Below are 15868 nucleotides of genomic sequence, written 5' to 3'. Positions count from 1 at the left end.
TTGGGGCCGCTGGAGCTGAACCGTCTTGCCTCTCCCCGCTGCCCCGTGTTTTGTTGCCTCTGTGCAGCTGGATTTTGTTGAAGCGACATGTTCCCAGCGGACTTGGCCATTAGTATTCATAGCTCGATGGCAGACAACATATTTGGGGGACTTTTGGGGACCTCTGTCCTCCTAAAGTACCTGCTGATCTGGTTTTGTTATGGGCCTTGAGCGATATTGAAATACATTTAGAACACCATGCTAATTGAGCGCATTTGTAAATTGAGATATTTTGGTCATTCCCCCCCCCCCCCCCATTAATGTATATTTGTGTGTTGTTTGTACTTTGGTTCCCCTGTTTCCATTTCTCTGTGGCCAGATGCGATACAAATTGGACCTTCTGATCCCTGTTTCCCACTAACAGGAAGCACAGAGGGCTCACATTCTGAAGGCTTATGAATTCAGAGGTTAAGTGGACTGTGATGTCATCATGTCCACGGCGGGAGCCTGAATCTGTTTATCAGTGGCTACTGCTGTAAAGTCCTAGTTTGTGTTGAGATTCAGAGGGACTGCATACAGATTCCTCTCGAAGGGATTTATTGATTTTATTTGGGTTTGCTGATTCACCAGGTTATCTCCACATGCTGAAATTCTCCCCGTACTATGCTAATATTAACCTTTCGCTTATATGAAAGATTGATATTTTATGACTATTATGAAATGTCTTAGAATTTTCTGCTCAGTTTGGACAAATGTTGAATGCGGCAACTACGGAAGTAATGATTTCAGTGAGTAATGGGTGATCTTTAGACGCTGTCTGTGCTGTTGAGTCGGTCACTGCCCAGATTAACCTAAAGGGAAAGAAGAAAGTGGCTCGTGGGATATGGGTCAACCTGAAATGAGTGACTGGCAGCAGACAGTAATCCTACCTGCCATGGCTCTCTAAGCCTTGTTTGTTGGAAACTCGAATGGATCGAAGCCTGCTGGGTCCTACCCTGGCAATCTGCGCTCGATCTAATGCAACTTATTGTCAGAGTTTGTGTTCGTTAGCTTTTGGTCTGTGATAAGGGGGTCAGGAAAGCCCGAAACGAAGCGGTGCTCCGTGGGTGGACTTGCCGGCTGGGCTCCCCGCTCTCTCGTCGCTCCGTAATAACTCAGTGTAACGATTCCTGTTCTTTTCGGAGTGATCATGTTATGAGATGGAGGCTGCAGCTCATGCAGATCATAGAAATGTGCCGCTCGTTCACCCCTTCCCAGTTGGCAGGCCTGCTCAGGCACTTCATGCTTTAATGTGATTTTCTCTCCTTCTCCCACTGTACTTCACTCTGCCTCAATTCTGCTGTATCCCGCGGGTGGGGAGAGTATGCAGAATACAACGGATTTTGCGTCGCAGTTAAATTAAGGCTTAGCTGGTGTTAAGTACCGTAGTTTTGCGATTCTGACAGATTTCTGCCTGTATTCCCATTTCTGCATTTTAATAATGCTTAATGTTATTGAATTACATGCAATAATCCATCAAACCTAATTATTACATGCATAATTATTACAGTTTGCCATCATGGGAGAAATCCCGGCAATAATCTTCACGTTGAATTGTTCCGGAGCTAAAGTCTTTACACAGTTGGAGCTAGCTAATGTTCATTATGTTTCTGAACTGTAATGTGTCTGTCTGTGTCCCAGTTTACAGTGTAGACTTATTAACAATTGGGCACTTCTCAAAAACACACAGACACCTGCTGTATGAGTTGTAGGACAATTATGAGAATTGACAGTCCAGTTCTTGCATCTGCGACTTGAGGTCTTTGGTAAGCTTTATTCTGTCACATGCTTTAGGAGCAGTAATCGGCAGAATTGTCCAGCCACCCTTTCTCAGCTGTTGTTTTTTTTCTCACTGGAAATGATGTCATACAGGGCAGTGAATGCTGTTTATGACTGGGGGAGCTGAGTGCATCGTGAACTGCGGTGATGCATGTTTGAGATCGAAGGCTTTTTGTTTTGTTTTCCTGTTTTCAATGACAAAAATTCGGGAGAAAATAGTAAATAATATATTAAACTGCCACTTCTTACATTGCCAGGCTTTATTACCCTTCAGAGGGACATTCCCAGTTGTCTTGCAGTCTGATAGCTGGAAGGTTCGTTCTTTATTATTAATAGATGTCTGATAATGGCCCACATTATGTTTGTTTGCTGAGGCTGCCGTCACCGATGACTTTCAGCCGGAGTGCGTTTTGTAACGCGGTGATTTGACAGAATGTGTCATTAAAAAAAGAAAACAAACTGCACTGGAATGGAAACCCAAGACATCTGGAGTGCGTTCACTGGAGTACTCAGTAACTGGCCGGCGTATGACGGGATTGCTGTTAGAGGTTTTTATGTTTCTTGTTTTTAAATTCGTGTTTAATGCAGTGTGGGATGTGTTGTTATAGGGAACTGTTTTAAAAATCGTAATTAAACTCTGAAACACATTAACGAACGCCTTTCCCATGCCTTATGCAGTCTGGATGACTCCCACAAATTAAATTATGGCTGCTGTCGTGGATGCAGTCATGATTTTATATACAAATCTAAATGGCGAAATACTGGACCCAATTAAGCAGGACAGTTAAGGGCTTTTATATGTTTTTATTATTTTTTTATTATCCTCATTTAGTTCTTTGTATAAATGGATTCCTACCTCAGTTGATTAGAGGAACCGCATGCGGTTGAGAGTGTGGTCAGTTATTGTGCTAGACAGCATTGTGTTTTAGCGGGATGTGACAATGGGTTATTCTCTCGCTTACCGCCATAGGATACTGTAGCGGTAAGAGAAAGTTATGGCTTCTTACTGATGAGCGCCTCACTGCGTCAATTAAAGGTTAATAAGTGTGATCCTTCTCTCTCTCATTCCTCGTTAACTTCCGGATCGGTGTGAGCCGTGGTGAAGCCTTGGACACAGGCTAACGATCGGCGGTCGTTAAATGATACATAAATATGAGTTGAACGCAGGCCCGCATCTCCGGCTCGCAGCCACTCCGCCTGCTAGCTGCCGGCGCCCTAATCCCATTAAGGGTGTCCAACAGCCACGCGCAGCCTGCCCGCCCGCCTGTCGCCGGGCAGCCCCCCCCCACCCCGCCTGCAGGTCTGCCCAGTCCAAAAAATCCAACTTCAGGACTGACCTATTGACCCGTGTCCTTCCGTGGATGTTCTTGCCGCACTGATATAGCTTGGTGCTTGGTGGCGGTGTTTGCTAGCTGGTTTGTAGGTTGACTGTGGACTGGCTGAATGCGTATTACTGTACCGGCCCTTTTATTTTCGCCATCTTTGTTTTCTCTCTGAATAATTTTTTCCCGTCTCCCTCCTTTTATGTATTTTTTTTTTTTTTATCGCTGTTTTGAATGTCGGCTTCTTGGAGAATGCGATTGCCTTCACTTTCATTGGTTTGGCTGTATGTGAGCAGAGCTCTTGAGAATCTGCTGTTTTGCTGGTATATGAGCTTTTCCTGTAGCCTTTTCCTGGGGTGAATTGTCCTACATTTGGGCTTGTGTCCCAGCTGATGACCATTCATCAGTTCTTGTGGAAACCTGGGTGCAGAAGTGAAGAAGCATATTTATTGCTGGTGGGGAAAAGACATGAATTTGAGAGTGTGGCTCATAATTCATGTTCACTGCTTTCTGAATTATAATTCAAGCTTTTAGCAAAACAAGGAAATAACTGTGTACATAGAGGTTAAAAATTATACTTGGACTGCAATTGTGACTGGAATAAATTGGAGGGAGTATCTGTGCGGTTTGAAATGATGCTCCTGTGTCCAAGTCCTGGAAGAAATTAGCCCATGAGTAATTGATTATAGCTACTCTTTGTAGTTTCTGCTGATGTAGTAATTTATTATTAAGACTTTTTTCGCTAACTGTAAATTTCATGGCGATATTGTAGCATAAACACAGAGCTGTCGATGGCATCCTCTGCAGGGTGTTGACAGCAGACCTTCCTGCGAGAGTAATTATTGCCTTTCATTTCCAGGAGGAGTTCGATTTCTGCTCCCGAAAAGTAAAGAATTGACTTCGCTAATTAAGTGTGTGCCATGGGGAGGCGTGAATGCCCTGGGGAGGCGTGAATGCCCTGGGGAGGCGTGAGTGCCCTGGGGAGCCGTGAATGCCCTGGGGCTGCCCTCTTCTCTAACTCTACACTACGTGCAAGTAGAGATGCAGGTTCCTTTGGTTTTTATTTATGTATTTATCCATCTCTTTGTGCCGGTCAGCCCCTTCCCCTTGAAAAATGGCCAAAAATACCATTATTTCGTACTTATATGTGGATTAATGGATTCACATTTGTGATCAGTATGCCGTTACGATTTAGCACCTTAAGTTTCTGTATTGAAATGTAAATTCAGTTCTCAGTGTACTTATTTTATAATACAGCGTGTGTCGCACACCTGCAAATTTGCCTTTCATCTACCCGAATAACCCGCCCATCCAGTTGCCATAAATCAGCTTTAACGACAAACCAGGTTTATAAAAGAACATCATTAAAAATAATAATTCATTCAACTAAAGTACATCCATTCAATTAACTGGAAAACTGTCACTTCTACGTTTTTTTTTTTCTTCATTCTACCATCAGTGTTGATAAAAGTATTTAAATAATAAAAGCATTTTTTTTTTATCAGATTACAGTAAATGTATTATAAACAACTGGTTTATTTTATTTGATGGGTGACAGTGAGCCTGTGGGCTTGTGTCTCTGCACTGATGTGCTTGGTAAGACCGGTGCTGAACCCGAGCTCCCCTTATGAGCTGGGGGGGCATTGAATGTCAGGGTTTAAGAAGCATCTTAGCCAACGTGTCAGACTTGCCTGCCATATGTTTCTTCTGCGGCGCCTTAAACCCGCCACATGCCGGCCTCCTTGTTTCAGCCCCCCGACACAAAGGGGCGATGGTGCCTCAAGGCCTTTCACTTTGCCATCTCCCCTCCAAATTGGTGCCAGGGAAGTACTTTGACATATGTCAGCGGGCTGGCCAGAGGGAAAAGGGGGTCAATAGGTTAGATCACCATCCCCTCCCCTCCTGCGCTACCTTTGGGTGGTCCCCCTTCGCTCCCACTGGTGGCTCCCAGAGTGGGTTTTCGGCGCGCTCTCTCATCGGCCCGTATGGTGCTGTTTCGGGTGGCTGGTGACCTTTGTGAACTCGTTGTGAATCCCAAATTGATCTTTGTCCACTCAGTGCAGACCCATAAAACTTTTCACCTGGCCCTGTTTTGTCCAATAATAATAATAAATTATCGTTGTTGTTGTTATATATGTATTATAAGTTTCATTTATATAACACCTTTCATATACATATATATATATAATATATATGTGTAACAAAACACTTAAGGACACTTTAAAATTCAACAGAATATATAGATTCATCAAAACAGTACAGGTTACATGCAAGAAGCCGAATAATATTCATTGAAGACGTGTTTTTAACAGGCGCTTGAAACTGATAAAAGATTTTTGATCACGAAGACTGAGGAAATAATGTAAGTTTATAACATGAATGTAATTTTGGCTGGGACACATTAGCTGGTTTAGCTTACCTTGCTTTGTTCCTTTGCTATAGGTATCAATGTCGCGTCATGTCAGTTTTAAGCTTTGCCCTTTCTGTAGATGCTTGAAACGGGTCCCTCCACATCCATGAGCTTTTGATATGTTCTCACGCAGCGTGCTTTATGGTGACAGCTCATCTTGAAGGTGTAAGGTGGAGCGTGTGGCAGATGAAGCGGCGCTTTTCTTGTTATACTTGCGCAACGAGCATAATGAACGAATGAACAAAAGTGGCTTTATGCACTGTTTTTAAGGATTGATAAATGGGTTTCATGTGTGCCCACTCATTGTACAAGAACTTAATTATTATCATAGTCCCACAATAGAAAACACAGGTGTGAACATAGGGCTAGTCTGAAGTATAATTGTCTTACCACGTGGGGGCAGTGTCGCTCTCTGTCACTATGCCATTCCTAACTGGTGACTTTAGCAATCCTATGGCGAACTAGGGGCTGACAAGCAGGGAAAATGCAACATGCATATACATATAATGTATAACATCAACTTCTTGAACTTCAAGTGAAGAGTATTTTTTGGAGCTGCGCCATTCCATGCATCGTGTATTGGCGCAGAACTTTTGCAGATGTTGCAAGTGTGCATGCTGCTATACTCACTTGTTGTGCTGGCCTGCCGGACCCAGATGGAGCACAGGAGGAGTGCATGCAGCTTTGCCGATATCCCAGGGTCTGATCTGCAGATGTTGCAAGCGACAAGGGGCCCCCGCGAGTGGGGAAGTAGGCTATAAAACGGGCCATTAACATGTGAGTCGGCTTGGCGATGGGAGGCAGTGTGAGTGCCCCTTAACAGCAGGACCCTCTCAAGGGCTTGTTGGCGGGCTGGATTCACAGCCTCTTAAAGACTCACAAGGGCCCTTACCCAGGCGTGTCCACATGTTAAGGGTACACCAATGCATTTATAGGGGCGGAATCTGTTCGTATCAATTATGCATGTCGGTTATTTGTAAGCTAATGCTGCTTGCCATGATAAGCATGCATTTTTCCATAAGGCTGGCTGCTGCTCAAAGGGAGAGTTTGCGCTGTACTTTAGCAGTATATAGTGCAGAATGCTGTTCTTGCATTATACTGACCATCGATCACCAGTTTCAAATAAGATATTAAAAATACTGACAATACAGTATTTAATTTCAGTATCTAACCTGAATGGAATTTTTGTTTTGAGTTTTATATAATAGTCACTGGTCTGCTTTGTCTTGTTACCGCTTATACCAAGTTTGCCTCTAGTCGATTGTGTCCCGTGAAATGGGTTTATGTGTATAACGCAGTAATATGTTACTGTAAAGGAGTATATAAGATTAGCATCTAACATTCCATTTAAAGAACACATGATGAACACTTCATCTAAGTGCTAAGCATTTACTCAGGTAGTGTAAGGAGTTCTGTTTGAAGTGCTCTTTTGCAATTGTAAAAATGTTCTGTCTAAGGCATGTTTTATAGATTTTTAAAAATATGGACTAATAATGATAAATCAGTTATGATCGATGACCATATATCTACGTAGCAGGTACATGTAAACCCGCGATAATTATGCTGGATAAAGTGTAGAGAGTCTGATTGCTCTGTGCTTTCATGTCATTCAGAGTTTGCTGTGATTTCCCCCTCCAGATTTTCACCAGAAATGTCGGGATGATAGACTTCTAAAGTCTGTGGTATTTCGGGGATTGCAGAGCCTACGAACCTGTTTTTCATCTATCCGTTCTCCGTCTATCATATTTCATGCTGCGTTTGACCGGCCGACACAGCTGACCTTCGTTTATTGTATGACTACAGTGCTCTTCCTGTGTAGGTGTGTAAATTCTAACTTTGATCAAGCGGTACCTCTCGAAGCGGAGATTAGCGGGAGCGTGCTCTTTGTGGGCTTCAGCTGTCCCGGGCTCTCTGTCGGTTGAATCGTAGCCAGGATGCCGTGCATCATCAGACCAGTCGTTTTTCAAACTGCGTTTCTGCCCCGGGCGTAAACTAGCTACGCTCTTTGCTTTCCGGTGCTGAGACACATTTATAATTCTTTGTCTCCTACTTTTGTCCTTTCAGTCTGTCAGCATGACTTGCGGAAACATCACTGAATGGATTTTACTAGCAGCAGAAACATTTGGCTATTTTTGCTTGCATAGCAAACATTTGGTAACATTTTAAATAGGTTTTGACCAGTTTTGCAGGTGTCTGCTCTCTCGTTTTTATATATATTTTTTTAAATGAGTAAATAACCGAAGTGTTAAATCCTGCAGCCGTAGCACTGCAGCCCCGCTCATTATTTGGGCATCAATTAAGTAGCTTATTAATTTGCCGATGACGGCATGCCCTTCCAAGTTCGGCGTTCTCATGCTGATGCAGCTTCTAGTGGCATTGTGCGGCTCCTGAGTTCTCAGGAACTGGGTTCTCATCCCTGGCTTCTCACATCTCACTGCCGCAGTCCCACCACACCTCCCCAGATTTCGCCCTCTGCCTCATTTAGCCTGTGCTCCATCGAGTGGCTGCTAGTTCGAGGAGAAATGAAACAATTACTGATTTACGCTTGCTCAGTTTGTTTACTTGATGCTGATGCTGGGGGTAGGGGATTGGCTTTGCTTTTTCTTTATAATTAATTAGCCTTTTTTATTTATTTATTTTTAATCACTGTTGAAATTATGAAAGCATGAAGTTCTAGCATTAATTCCCTTTAGCCCTGCCCCATTCTGTCGTGGATGCAGCCAGACCGCTTTGCCCATGAGATCATCGGAAATTGAATTCCGGCTCAAATATTTCCAAGCATTCCCAAGGATAGGATGTGTTGTCCTCTTGGCCACCCACTTCTGGAACTAATCACCTTGGCTTTTTAATTTTTTTTTTTTATTTGGTGACGTGGCCTATTTCGGCCTCCCTTGTCCCTGACTCTTGCCGCAGTCATTTAGCGAGACCCCTGAATAAAGCCCGGAATGAGACCGGAGTGAAACAGCTCTGCTTTTTTTATCTCACGCACTCATTTTTAAATCCAGTATGCGCTTCTATGTCCCATTGTTTCTACTAGATTAATCCCATATTTCCCTGGTAATCAAAATTCCGGGTTTTTTGATATACACTGTTTTAATGAGCGTGGGCTGTTTGCAGAGTGTGTGGGATGTGTGTCGTTCATTACTGCTGAGCTGGTAACTGCATTTGCCTCCTTTATTAGTAGCAGCAGTTATTTTGCATTCAGATTACGCTATTCAGAGGGCATGAAACCGTGGTACGTGCTGTGACAGCATTGATTCCGTTTCCCTCCTTTTCTGTACGCCATACTTGTACTCCAGTTTGCTTTGCATATGTTTTTACACATGGGTGAAACATGCAGCGTTGTGGATGTTGTCATTTCCGTTCCTGCATTTCACTGTCTCGTATCTTTTGAAATCAAGTCTCCAATGACGTTTTTGTGTACTTTGCGGAAGATCAGAAGGAGTCTTCTGTGAGGCATGCAGTATGGGTTATAGCTGGACTAAAGTCGGGCACAGATATGAACCATGTGCTTCAGGTTGCATTGGAGATTAGGAGCAGGGGGATGTGAAGGCAGAGCAGCATGAAAATAGAGTTAAGAGAGAGGCATGGAAGATGAGTAGATGTGACCTCCAGAGGAGATTACCTCGCAGGTCTTTCCAGCCTAATGACCAGGGCATGTTCCATCTCCTTAACCATGACTGAAGGGTCCTGTGTAACAATCGGCTCTTTCAGTCCTCAGGGTGTCAATGTTAGCCGTTTTGGTTTGTTCAGTGCACCGGTATCTGTGACACGAGAGAGCTGGACTCACAGATCAGTGATAAAGCTTATGTCCTTGTGGAAGGTCATCTGGGCACAGAGGAAACAAAGGAACCCCCCCCCCCCCCCCCCCCCAATCCTTTCTGTTGAGCATTTCCACCAATCGTGGGTCTTGTAAAATTACTGCCCTCATATTATATATAGTATACATTTCTAGTATGAGTTTCCCATCTTATCCTGACATAGTAGCTTGTTTTAAAATGCGTATAGTTTTCCAGTTTTAATTTTGTTCGGCATTTCACTTCATTTAGAGTAAATAATAGCACATAGGCAATTATTTGCACTTGTTAAACCCAGAGAGCCCTGCTTTTAAGCCTCCCCCCCATCCTCGAAATGTCAGCTGTGGGACTTTTTATCACTTAATGCATAATTTGAGCCCCCTGGAGCGTATTGTCCTTGTACGAACCTGACATTTACGGTCTCTCTCTGGGCTACCTGTATGCTTTAACTCCTGCCTTCTTCCATGTCGGAATATTTTTTTATGACCTTGGTCGTAGAGTCTCAAATGACACAACAGAATACAGTTCAGCCTCCGCCATTGATAAACTCCAGGCAGCTACCATCGACCACCAAACAGACGTTACAGTATTGGCCAGACGTCAGTGAGGAGGGTTGAAAGTTTCACAATAAATATAAACAGATTTCACAAAAAAAATATTTATAAGTGTGAATCCTGAGAGGGAAAGAACTGGAACTTGTAAGAGCAGTAAAATCCAAGGTTTGTAAGTGAACTGAATTCACAAGAGTTTTTTTTTTTTCTTTCTTTCTCTAGCGTCAGTGTTTGGGCTGTTAGTGGTGAAAGATCCAAACGATCAAAGCTGGAATTTGACTGTTTGTCATCTATCTTGTTTATGATCTTAAACTGTTAAATCATTTCCTCTGTAGCCTTTCATGCCCTAACAGACCTTACAACCACAGCATCGATAGATGTTTTGAAGTTCCGAAATGAAACAGAGGAAGGTGAGCTCTGCAGATGTAGCCTCTTTCATAAACAAAAATTGTTTGCTGTTTCCCTCTTTGTCTCATTCAGTTATTTATTATTATTTAGTTAGATATTATTGTTTAGGTCAGGGGTGCCCAATACGTCGACCGCAGAGTGGGTAGATCTCATGGCATAAAAAAATAGAGGATGGATGTTCAACCGCCCCAGCTGCCGCAAAACTCCAGCAAGTGACCGAGTCGTTTCCAATTTATTTCTACTGAACTTAAGAGAGGGTATAAAAATGAATGGGGGGGCCGGACCAAGTAAGAAGCCAAAAACGGACCACTTCCACACGGAATGGGGGGAGGACTGTTTTTTCCCCCCACAATGTCATATTCGAAGTGCATTTGCGTCATCTGTCAGTCGGCCATTGCTATTCCGAAGAAGGGAAACATGGAGCGGCATTTCCGGACTGTTCATAAAAACTACGACTAACTTCCCTCCGAAAAGCGGGCTGAGAAAGAGAAAGGTGAAGGATCTAAAATCCCAGACCTACTCAATATCCCTGTCAATCATATAATTAAAATACATACATCGGGGTTCTCCAATTCCAGTCCTGGAGGCCCAGTCCACAATACAGTTTGCGGGGAAATCTGCAAGCTGTGTTGCGGACTGGCGTTCCAGGACTGTAATTGGGGGAACTCTAGTATATATGCTACTCATGACTATAAAAACGGAAGAAAAAGGTTTTCCATTCCGTAAAAGGGAGGGGGGAGAAAAGGGACGTGTGAGAGCCCATTATGACCTTATGAGTTTTAAAATATATTACCTAGAAAGTGGAAGGAGAGCCGCTGCCCTCTGGCCCCCCCCGAAGTGGCTGCAGTGCGGGGTCCTGACAGCCTTATGGCGTCCTGACAGATGCATACCACGACACACAGAGCTGGCCAACACAGTGCATTTGTGTCTGTCACGGCCGCTCATTGCTGCGTGCGAGGTCAGGTCATCGAGGCTGCCTCTGCGATGTAGAGAGTGGAGGCATTGGCTTAATGTATTAAAATATGCAACATAGCCTGTTGTTTGGCCTGTTAAATTATCCCGAGCTCTTTGCTCCAGTTTGCTCGCCTTTTAGCTGCCATCATTGTGATATGAGAAATGTTTTCGCAAAAGCAGGTGCTTTTGCTTTCTGATTTGATTTGAATGAAAATGTGTGTGTATATATACCTTTTCTATTTTATGCATCACATTTATCTCATCCAATGAACTACCATGAAAACCGTCTGTGAAATAAATACTGGCTTCGGACATTTATACGGTTTATGGAAGATGACTACATTCATCAATAGTGAGAGACTTCTGCCAGGTGACAGACCTACCCTTTGTCGTGACTTCTCTTCATTCATTACTGCATTAAATGCTCTTACTGTGTGACACTGACCAGAGGACATTTAAGTGCTTCTTGTTTTCTTCTTATCTTAACCTGCTTGTTCCCCCAGCCCTCTGCTCCCGTCCATTACATGCAGAACATTCAGCAATGCATACTTTCAAAATGTCTGTCTTTTTAATCAATATGCCATTTGCTCCGTTGACTTGCTAGGTGGTGACAAGTTTTTGCCATGTATTCTGTCAACGCCTGAAATATCTGTCCGTCTTCCATAACTGGGTATTTAATATAGAGTCACAGCGAGCCTCTATCCTATCCTAGGTAATGCAGGGTACAAGACAGGAGACACCCAGGATAGGATGTCAGACGACTTTAACACCTCTAGCCCAGTGTTTCCCAATGCAGTTCTCAGGGACCCAAAGACAGTCCATCTTTTTGCTCCCCGGTAGGGAGTTGGAAGGGAGCAAAAATGTGGACTATCTGACAAGGACCTTGGGAGGGAGCAAAAGCATGGATCCTCTGTAGGTCCCCGAGGGGGAAATACTGCTCTAAGCAATCTACAAAAACCTGGGTCTTTGATCCTGAGCTGCACTCTTGTTAAAATGAGCAAAAATTAGTAGAATGAAAAACAAGTGTGTCAGGTTAGGTGCTAAATGATGTCGGAACTTCAATGCGCTCGTGTAGCTCATGGCACAAACAACTCCAGGAATAATGCCTGTCATTAAGTCACTGCCGGTTTTGTCTTGCAGTGCTCAGGGGCTTCTGAATTGGCTGCTGTAATGTTATCTTAATGTCGTGCTTGTTTTTGTCTTAAACATTCTGTTTTTGAAACGATCTACCAATTACCATAATGCAAGTACTGGGAAATTGGAGAAAATTAACATGCATAAGAGAATTATGTTAGAAATTTTGCATTAATCGGCATAACTGGTGCAAGAACATTTTCTACAACGTGATCCATCCATCTTCCACTAGCTTATCCATTAAAGCCGTGTTTCCCAATCTGGTCCTTGGGGACTCGCAGTCCATGTTTTTGCTCCCTCCCAGCTCCAGGAGGTAGCAAAAATGTGGTCTGTCTGACAGGGAGACCGGAGGAGCCCAAAGATTGAATTGGGAAACACTGGGGTCCATGGGGATGATGATACATATAGCCTGACTTTGGCTTGACTCGGTGTGTGAGTCTGCATGCTTTCCCACTGTTTTTGTAGGTTTCCTCCCATCCACAATGTCCCTTTCATTATACCCTATTCTAACTTGCATCGCAGCACTATTGAATTCTTGAATCTGATCTGGTCAAAAGGGTGTCGATTTCATTTTCTATAACCAAATCGCAATAGTAAATGAATGCACCATTATTTTTAATTCTGTCTACTGTCAATTAAAATTCCAGATGGATAACATGATTAAAAATGAACTAAGCGTACATTTTTTTTATCGTGCAGGAGAATATAGTTCTTCTAATAAATGTGTGTTTGGCTTCTAAACATGTATATTAATGTCTCTAGGTAAAAATGTGTAAGCCAAATGCGTAATAAGCGAGTTGTAAGTGGGTAAATGCGCACCAGTCCATCCATTATACGTTTTTCAAAGCACTGTGGTTCTTGGTTGGGTGGTTCTTTGCCTCCACAGCTGTGCATTTAAATCATATAATGCATGCTCGTCATGCATAGACCCTTGCATATAGAATTCTGTAAAAGTGCGGTTCTCATGCAGATTTTTACCTATTCATTAAAACAAAGTAAAATTAGACATGCTATTAAATGAATGGGAAAAAAATAGCTTAAATGTCTAGTGACGGAATTTAAAAAATTCTTGTTTTTTTTTTTTTTTTTTTTTTTTAAGTTTATGAATAGAATTATCAATTATGTGGCAGTGTGGGTAGCACTGTTACCTTGCATCTTCAGAGGTGGGTTTTTTAATCCCACCTCTGTTCTGTATGTGCCCCCCCTGCACGGTGTGGGTTTGCATCTCTGAATGGCCTATCGTGTATGATTATGTACTGGCAGGTTTGCCCTTTGCTTTGTGCTGTCCGGGAATGACCCCATGTGACCCAAACCAGGATAAGCACTTGTAGGATGGATGGAAGAATTCTTATCTTCAGCAGTTTACTTAGTTCACTATTAGAATGTTCATTTTATTTATGCATATTGAATAATCCGTAATAAATTATACAACATACTGTACATTTATTATGTCGATGTCGCAGGGTGGGGGGAAGTCAGTTATGGGGCAGATCCATTTACTTGGCATGTGCCTTGTGATTTATCATGAAGAATGAAGCTTCCCCCCGCCCCAGAAACATGCCCACTGACGCCTGCACTCACATGCAATTGTTCACCACCAACCTCAAGTACACTGTAGTTCTATATGTTTTCATATAATTAAACTTGCGATTCTTATTGCAACATTATGCCGTTTAAAACCAATTTAATGCGTAAAAGAGGAAAAGAACTACAAATCTGAACCAGAATAACTGCAAGGAAATGTTGAAATTGCCATCATAATTCCCACAATGCGATCCTGCAAACTCAGATTACCGACCATTTATATAATTACACGTTGCAAGAGGAATTTAGTATCTAAGATTGTTGCTTACTTTTGATTTTTAGAATGTACATTTTGTTTTGTGCATTCACAATAATAAGTTTTTAAACCTCATTTTGAATATTCAGCAACGCTCAGCATATTTCTGTTAAAATTGTAGTTAAATCGTTTCTACACAACGTGGTTTCCCATCCCGCTCCTCGGGGACCCACAGGCAGTCTGCAGTTTTGCTCTCTCCCGGTTCCCAGCCCATACATCGCACTGAATATCTGGTACAGGTGTGTAGGGAGCTGGGAGGGAACGAAAATGTGGACTGTCTGTGGGTCCCTGAGGACCGGGATGGGAAACGCTAGCTTAGAGAGTAGCAATATTGCCTCACGCTGTGAGGGTTTGGTATTTTACAGTGTGTCTCACCACTGCTGGTTGTGTGCGGTTTGCATGCTGTCCCTGTGTTACACAGGTCTCCTCCAGTCCAAGGTCAGACAGTTAGACTAAATGGTGCGTCTAAATTGCCCATAGAGTATGATTGGGTATGTGACTGTTACAATGGACTGGCATCCTGTACCCGGTGGACCTCAGCCAGGGCAGGTCTGTGCTGCCTAGGAGAGGCTTCAGGTCCAGACTGATGGATGGATGGACTTGCTGTGCAGTTTGTAGCTTTCTGGATTAAAGCAGATTTAAGCCGTGCACCCAAACTGACCTGGTGGTATAGATGTCTGAGTAATGTGGATTTATTGGTACTGTAAAGTAAGCATTCAGGATAACTGCCTTTCTTACCCATAAAGATGAAAATTGCTTTGCATCACCCTATGATGGATCTTGCCAGACTTGCATGAACTGTATGAAATGCTAAATTGTGCGTGCCGGCATTTGTTGTAAGGAGAATAAAGTGCCGAGTAACGGTGAATCCTGAAGTTCGCTTCCAGGCGCGCGCGCGATGCTTTATGAGCTTTAGATAGCGGCTGATTCGTGTGGTGGTCTGCAGGTTCGCCTCTTCGCTTGTTTGACTGCATTCACCACAACATTGTCAAGCCACGGCACCTCCACCACACCCACCCCATCTGCTCTCCCGTTACCATGGAGACCATTTTGTGAATTTTCCCCTGCTTTTTCCCTCCGTTAAAATTTATATTGGGTGACACCCGTCGTAGTTTACAGAAGGACTCTCCGTGACACTCTGCAAGCCTTCCTCAGCACATTCTAACATTTAATCGCTACATATTTTTTTTTTTTAAGTATGTAATTCATAAGTAAATACATAATTATAATGAAATGTCAGTTATCTTTAAACGAAGGATAATGATTGCTTTGCTGTTTTGCATTCTGTTACATGCTACTAGTGGCCTATACATCTGACCTGGCTGAATTTAAAAATTGTCGGGTATGATTTTGATTAATCATATCACTGGGATATTCGTCAGGCATCGTTTTGCATTACCTTCATTTCAGCTGATTTAATTTCATTCTGTTGATTTTGGTTTGACCTTTCATAACCCTGCCTGGTCTTTGTCAGGCGTTAAACAAACATTTGTATAAAATGCATTTCTCTTCTCCCTTTGCTATAGTGATGGAAGTTGTCCTGATATGTACACGGTTATGACTGTAGCATGTGAGGGGGTGCGAAGGGGTTATTATCTTGTGTAGTGTGTGAACCATAAGCAATGCTTGTTTGGTGGTGCCTTAATTGAGTCCTA

General features: G+C 43.0%; 1 protein-coding gene across 1 annotated transcript in view; it reads left to right on the top strand.

Annotated features, from left to right (window-relative positions):
* The window catches only part of smyd3 (SET and MYND domain containing 3), a 145384-nt gene that overhangs the window by 31383 nt on the left and 98133 nt on the right, over positions 1-15868 (top strand). The gene's annotated exons all lie outside the window — the stretch shown is intronic.

The sequence above is a fragment of the Brienomyrus brachyistius genome, chromosome 14 (assembly GCF_023856365.1).
Source record: "Brienomyrus brachyistius isolate T26 chromosome 14, BBRACH_0.4, whole genome shotgun sequence".
In the NCBI taxonomy this organism is placed as follows: Eukaryota; Metazoa; Chordata; class Actinopteri; order Osteoglossiformes; family Mormyridae; genus Brienomyrus; species Brienomyrus brachyistius.
This window is presented reverse-complemented; position numbering and strand designations above follow the sequence as displayed.